Genomic DNA, 8094 nt, shown 5'->3' with positions numbered 1-8094 from the left:
ATAAACCATGGCACCCAAAAAGCATTAAAAAAAACACATATCTAGTTGAGGAAGGGGCAGTAGAAGAGCAGCCATCTTGTGAGAAAAGCTGGTACGTCGATGGGGAATTCAAGAGACATCTGAAACAGAGGGATGAATAATGGATGAAAACAGCATGAAGACAGACATGAGATGACAAGATAATGCATTAGAACTCTGAACAGAGAAATCTATTTTATGTGGCTGTAGGGATTGCTTTGTTTACTCTTCAGAAGCAAAATTGTGTATGGTAGAATGAAGACTGAAACTCCTGATACTTACAACTAGCAGGCCTTGCGCCGTATCTTCGCATGATCTGGTCTTGTGTGAATTTCACAAAAGATTCATATTGTTCTGTAACAGAAGATCAAAACTGTGAAGGTGCAGATTCAAGTACCAGATATACATCAACACATATTGGTGTCCTTTCTACATGTGATGCAAACAGTTGATCATTCCAGTCAGAGCAGATTTATATTCTATAAACATTAGCAGTCTTGGCTAGTAGTGTCTAGTCTATAAATTCATATCTGCCAAGAGCAGCCCTAAATTAAACAAAAACAAAATCAGCAGGACATTAGATAAAGGCATGAAATGTGTTCTGGGGGAGCAGGTCTCTGACCTCTTCCCTATAGGCTGTCTCATTGTTGTCGGTGATCAGGCCACCATTGTTGTCATCAGAAAACTTAATGATGGTGTTGGAGTCGTGCCTGGCCGTGCAGTTATGAGTGAACAGGGAGTACAGGAGGGGACTGAGCACGCACAACCTGAGGGGCCCCCGTGTTGAGGATCAGCGTCGCAGATGTGTTGTTACCTACCCTTACCACCTGAGGGGCGGCCCATCAGGAAGTCCAGGATCCAGTTTCAGAGGGAGGTGTTTAGTCCGAGGGTCCTTAGTTTAGTGATGAACTTTGAGGGCACTATGGTGTTTAATGCTGAGCTGTTATCAATGAATAGCATTTTTCACATAGGTGTTCCTTTTGTCCAAGTGGGAAAGGGCCGTGTGGAGTGCAATAGAGATTGCATCATCTGTGGATCTGTTGGTGCGGTATGCTGTTTGGAGTGTGTCTAGGGTTTCTGGGATAATGGTGTTGATGTGAGCCATGACCAGCCTTTCAAAGCACTTCATGGCTACAGACGTGAGTGCTTCAGGTCGGTAGTCACTTAGGCAGGTTACCTTAGTGTTATTGGGCACAGGGACTATGGTGGTCTGCATGAAACATGTTGGTATTACAGACTCAGCCAGTTGGTCAGCACATGCTCGAAGTACACGTCCTGGTAATCCGTCTGGCCCAGCGGGCTTGTGAATGTTGCCCTGTTTAAAGGTCTTACTCACATCAGCTGCGGAGAGCGTGATCACACAGTCGTCCGGAACAGCTGATGCTCTCATGCATGTTTCAGTGTTACTTGCCTCGAGGCGAGCATAGAAGTTATTTAGCTCGTCTGGTAGGCTCGTGTCACTGGGCAGCTCTCGGCTGTGATTCCGTTTGTAGTCTGTAATAGTATGCAAGCCCTGCCACGAGTGTCGGAGCCTGTGTAGGGCGATTTGATCTTAGTCCTGTATTGACGCTGTGCCTGTTTGATGATTCGTCAGGGGGCATAGCGGGATTTCTTATGAGCTTTCGGGTTAGTCCCGCTCCTTGAAAGCGGCAGCTCTACCCTTTAGCTCAGTGCGAATGTTGCCTGTAATTCATGGCTTCTGGTTGGGGTATGTACGTACAGTCACAGTGGGGACTACGTCCTCGATGCACTTATTGATAAAGCCAGTGACTGATGAGGTGTACTCTTCAATGCCATCGGAAGAATCCCGGAACATATTCCAGTCTCTGCTAGCAAAACAGTCCTGTAGTTTAGCATCTGCTTCATCTGACCATTTATTTTATAGACCGAGTCACTGGTGCTTCCTGCTTTAATTTGTGCTTGTAAGCAGGAATCAGGAGGATAGCGTTATGGTCAGATTTGCCAAATGGAGGGCGAGGGAGAGCTTTGTACATGTGGAGTAAAGGTGGTCTAGAAATGTTTTCCCTCTGGTTGCACATTTAACATGCTGACAGAAATGAGGTAAAACTGATTTAAGTCCCTTGCCACTAGGAGCGCCGCCACTGGATGAGCGTTTTCCTGTTTGCTTACGGCGAAATACAGCTCATTGAGTGTGGTTTTAGTGCCAGCCTCAATTTTCACAAAGTCTGCTGCCTCCAGAATGTTATGAAGAGTGATCAGATGAATTGCAAATAATTGCAAAGTCCCTCTTTGCCATGCAAATGAACTGAATCCCAAAAAAACATTCCCACTGCGTTTCAGCCCTGCCACAAAAGGACCAACTAACATCATGTCAGTGATTCTCTCGTTAACACAGGTGTGAGTGTTGACGAGGACAAGGCTGGCGATCACTCTGTCATGCTGATTGAGTTCGAATAACAGACTGGAACCTTCAAAAGGAGGGTGGTACTTGGAATCATTGTTCTTCCTCTGTCAACCATGGTTACCTACAAGGAAACATCATTGCTTTGCACAAAAAGGGCTTCACAGGCAAGGGTATTGCTGCCAGTAAGATTGCAACTAAATCAACCATTTATCAGATCATCAAGAACTTCAAGGAGAGTGGTTCAATTGTTGTGAAGAAGGCTTCAGGGTGCCCAAGAAAGTCCAGCAAGCGCCAGGACCGTTGATTCAGCTGCTGGATCAGGGCACCACCAGTACAGAGCTTGCTCAGGAATGGCAGCAGGCAGGTGTGAGCGCATCTGCACGCACAGTGAGGTGAAGACTTTTGGAGGATGGCCTGGTGTCAAGAAGGGCAGCAAAAAAAGCCACTTCTCTCCAGGAAAAATATTAGGGACAGACTGATATTCTGCAAAATGTACAGGGACTGGACTGCTGAGGACTGGGGTAAAGTCATTTTCTCTGATGAATCCCCTTTCTGATTGTTTGTGGCATCCGGAAAAAAAGCTTGTCCGGAGAAGACAAGGTGAGCGCTACCATCAGTCCTGTGTCATGCCAACAGTAAAGCATCTTGAGACCATTCATGTTTGAGGTTGCTTCTCAGCCAAGGGACTGGACTCACTCACAATTTTGCCTAAGAACACAGCCATGAATAAAGAATGGTACCAACACCTCCGAGCAACTCCCAACCATCCAGGAACAGTTTGGTGACAAACAATGCCTTTTCTAGCATGATGGAGCACCTTGCCATAAGGCAAAAGTGATAAGTGGCTCGGAGAACAAAACATTGATATTTTGGGTCCATGGCCAGGACACTCCCCAGACCTTAATCCCATTGAGAACTTGTGGTCAATCCTCAAGAGGCAAACAAAAACCCACAAAGCTCCAAGCATTGATTATGCAAGAATGGGCTGCCATCAGTCAGGATGTGGCCCAGAAGTTCATTGACAGCATGCCAGGGCAGATTGCAGAGATCTTGAAGGGTCAACACTGCAAATATTGACTCTGCATCAACTTCATGTAATTGTCAATAAAAGCCTGACACTTATGAAATGCTTGTAATTATACCTCAGTGTAACCTGACAAAAATATCTAAAGACACTGAGGCAGCAGACGTGAAAATTAATAATTGTCTCAACTTTTGGTCGTTTGTACTTTACTCCGTTCATCTTTCCCCCAATCCTGACTAGTCTCCTCGTCCCTGCCGCTTAAAAACATCCCCATAGCAAGCTGCTGCCACCACGTTTCACCGTAGAATGGTATTGGTACTGCCTGTTCCCCCCCGCCCAGACGTGACGCTTGGCATTCAGGCCAGAGTTCAATTTTGGTTTCATCAGACCAGAGAATCTTGTTTCCTCATGGTCTGAGTCCTTCAGGTACCTTTTGGCAAACTCCAAGCAGGCTGTCATGTGCCTTTTAGAGTGGTTTCCTTCTGGCCACAACGATAAAGGCCTGATTGGTGGAGTGCTGCAGATATGGTGGTCCTTCTGAAAAATCCGTGCCTCGACACAAATCCTGTCTCGGAGTTCTACGGACAATTCCTTCGACCACATGGCTTGGTTTTTGCTCTGACATGCACTGTCAACTGTAGGACCTTATATGGACAGGTGTGTGCTCATTTCCAAATCATGTTCAATCAATTTTATTTACCACATGTGGAGTCCAAGTTGTAGAAACAGGATGCACCGGAGCGCAATATCAAGTATTTTGCAAAAAGTATGAATAAGGTCTGTTTAGCTTTAATAAGTGTAAATAAAATTGATGTATTTACCTAATTTTAGAACAAGGCTGTGTCGTAACAAAATGTGGAAAAAGTGAAGGGGTCTGAAATATTTCCGAATGCACTGTAATAGTCTTCAACTGATTACGCAACCTTAAAGCGCATGCACTGCACAAATAAACCTTCATTTGACAAAATACTAACTTAGTCATTTACTTTATAATTAAAAAAGACCAAAACAGTTTGTTCAACAATGCATAACAAAGTCATTGAGGGAAACCATTTTAAATCACAGAAATTTTATTTTCAAAAGAATTCCACATCCTCAGGTAAAGAGTTGGAAAAGAAAAAGAACCTGGTTGGATGAGGCCAGGGGGCTTTAGTAATACAGCTTCTGCAGAGGGGGCAGTGCTGGCAGGTTATAATACAGAAGGATCAGAAAAGCCACTACAGCACTGGGGAGAACGACAGAGCTGCTTTCGTCAAAAATCCAGAGCAATAGCATATCTCGAATCATTACACTTTCTTCTGATTCATTAGCGTTTTGGCCAGCAGACAGTTTGGCAAAAAAATAAAAAATAAAAATGGATAAACCATGGCACCCAAAAAGCATTAAAAAAAACACATATCTAGTTGAGGAAGGGGCAGTAGAAGAGCAGCCATCTTGTGAGAAAAGCTGGTACGTCGATGGGGAATTCAAGAGACATCTGAAACAGAGGGATGAATAATGGATGAAAACAGCATGAAGACAGACATGAGATGACAAGATAATGCATTAGAACTCTGAACAGAGAAATCTATTTTATGTGGCTGTAGGGATTGCTTTGTTTACTCTTCAGAAGCAAAATTGTGTATGGTAGAATGAAGACTGAAACTCCTGATACTTACAACTAGCAGGCCTTGCGCCGTATCTTCGCATGATCTGGTCTTGTGTGAATTTCACAAAAGATTCATATTGTTCTGTAACAGAAGATCAAAACTGTGAAGGTGCAGATTCAAGTACCAGATATACATCAACACATATTGGTGTCCTTTCTACATGTGATGCAAACAGTTGATCATTCCAGTCAGAGCAGATTTATATTCTATAAACATTAGCAGTCTTGGCTAGTAGTGTCTAGTCTATAAATTCATATCTGCCAAGAGCAGCCCTAAATTAAACAAAAACAAAATCAGCAGGACATTAGATAAAGGCATGAAATGTGTTCTGGGGGAGCAGGTCTCTGACCTCTTCCCTATAGGCTGTCTCATTGTTGTCGGTGATCAGGCCACCATTGTTGTCATCAGAAAACTTAATGATGGTGTTGGAGTCGTGCCTGGCCGTGCAGTTATGAGTGAACAGGGAGTACAGGAGGGGACTGAGCACGCACAACCTGAGGGGCCCCCGTGTTGAGGATCAGCGTCGCAGATGTGTTGTTACCTACCCTTACCACCTGAGGGGCGGCCCATCAGGAAGTCCAGGATCCAGTTTCAGAGGGAGGTGTTTAGTCCGAGGGTCCTTAGTTTAGTGATGAACTTTGAGGGCACTATGGTGTTTAATGCTGAGCTGTTATCAATGAATAGCATTTTTCACATAGGTGTTCCTTTTGTCCAAGTGGGAAAGGGCCGTGTGGAGTGCAATAGAGATTGCATCATCTGTGGATCTGTTGGTGCGGTATGCTGTTTGGAGTGTGTCTAGGGTTTCTGGGATAATGGTGTTGATGTGAGCCATGACCAGCCTTTCAAAGCACTTCATGGCTACAGACGTGAGTGCTTCAGGTCGGTAGTCACTTAGGCAGGTTACCTTAGTGTTATTGGGCACAGGGACTATGGTGGTCTGCATGAAACATGTTGGTATTACAGACTCAGCCAGTTGGTCAGCACATGCTCGAAGTACACGTCCTGGTAATCCGTCTGGCCCAGCGGGCTTGTGAATGTTGCCCTGTTTAAAGGTCTTACTCACATCAGCTGCGGAGAGCGTGATCACACAGTCGTCCGGAACAGCTGATGCTCTCATGCATGTTTCAGTGTTACTTGCCTCGAGGCGAGCATAGAAGTTATTTAGCTCGTCTGGTAGGCTCGTGTCACTGGGCAGCTCTCGGCTGTGATTCCGTTTGTAGTCTGTAATAGTATGCAAGCCCTGCCACGAGTGTCGGAGCCTGTGTAGGGCGATTTGATCTTAGTCCTGTATTGACGCTGTGCCTGTTTGATGATTCGTCAGGGGGCATAGCGGGATTTCTTATGAGCTTTCGGGTTAGTCCCGCTCCTTGAAAGCGGCAGCTCTACCCTTTAGCTCAGTGCGAATGTTGCCTGTAATTCATGGCTTCTGGTTGGGGTATGTACGTACAGTCACAGTGGGGACTACGTCCTCGATGCACTTATTGATAAAGCCAGTGACTGATGAGGTGTACTCTTCAATGCCATCGGAAGAATCCCGGAACATATTCCAGTCTCTGCTAGCAAAACAGTCCTGTAGTTTAGCATCTGCTTCATCTGACCATTTATTTTATAGACCGAGTCACTGGTGCTTCCTGCTTTAATTTGTGCTTGTAAGCAGGAATCAGGAGGATAGCGTTATGGTCAGATTTGCCAAATGGAGGGCGAGGGAGAGCTTTGTACATGTGGAGTAAAGGTGGTCTAGAAATGTTTTCCCTCTGGTTGCACATTTAACATGCTGACAGAAATGAGGTAAAACTGATTTAAGTCCCTTGCCACTAGGAGCGCCGCCACTGGATGAGCGTTTTCCTGTTTGCTTACGGCGAAATACAGCTCATTGAGTGTGGTTTTAGTGCCAGCCTCAATTTTCACAAAGTCTGCTGCCTCCAGAATGTTATGAAGAGTGATCAGATGAATTGCAATTAATTGCAAAGTCCCTCTTTGCCATGCAAATGAACTGAATCCCAAAAAAACATTCCCACTGCGTTTCAGCCCTGCCACAAAAGGACCAACTAACATCATGTCAGTGATTCTCTCGTTAACACAGGTGTGAGTGTTGACGAGGACAAGGCTGGCGATCACTCTGTCATGCTGATTGAGTTCGAATAACAGACTGGAACCTTCAAAAGGAGGGTGGTACTTGGAATCATTGTTCTTCCTCTGTCAACCATGGTTACCTACAAGGAAACATCATTGCTTTGCACAAAAAGGGCTTCACAGGCAAGGGTATTGCTGCCAGTAAGATTGCAACTAAATCAACCATTTATCAGATCATCAAGAACTTCAAGGAGAGTGGTTCAATTGTTGTGAAGAAGGCTTCAGGGTGCCCAAGAAAGTCCAGCAAGCGCCAGGACCGTTGATTCAGCTGCTGGATCGGGGCACCACCAGTACAGAGCTTGCTCAGGAATGGCAGCAGGCAGGTGTGAGCGCATCTGCACGCACAGTGAGGTGAAGACTTTTGGAGGATGGCCTGGTGTCAAGAAGGGCAGCAAAAAAAGCCACTTCTCTCCAGGAAAAATATTAGGGACAGACTGATATTCTGCAAAATGTACAGGGACTGGACTGCTGAGGACTGGGGTAAAGTCATTTTCTCTGATGAATCCCCTTTCTGATTGTTTGTGGCATCCGGAAAAAAAGCTTGTCCGGAGAAGACAAGGTGAGCGCTACCATCAGTCCTGTGTCATGCCAACAGTAAAGCATCCTGAGACCATTCATGTTTGAGGTTGCTTCTCAGCCAAGGGACTGGACTCACTCACAATTTTGCCTAAGAACACAGCCATGAATAAAGAATGGTACCAACACCTCCGAGCAACTCCCAACCATCCAGGAACAGTTTGGTGACAAACAATGCCTTTTCTAGCATGATGGAGCACCTTGCCATAAGGCAAAAGTGATAAGTGGCTCGGAGAACAAAACATTGATATTTTGGGTCCATGGCCAGGACACTCCCCAGACCTTAATCCCATTGAGAACTTGTGGTCAATCCTCAAGAGGCAAACAAA

This window comes from Oncorhynchus clarkii, chromosome 2 (assembly GCF_045791955.1).
Source record: "Oncorhynchus clarkii lewisi isolate Uvic-CL-2024 chromosome 2, UVic_Ocla_1.0, whole genome shotgun sequence".
Lineage (NCBI taxonomy): Eukaryota > Metazoa > Chordata > Actinopteri > Salmoniformes > Salmonidae > Oncorhynchus > Oncorhynchus clarkii.
The sequence above is the reverse complement of the archived record's forward strand: the minus strand, read 5'-3'. Positions refer to the sequence as shown.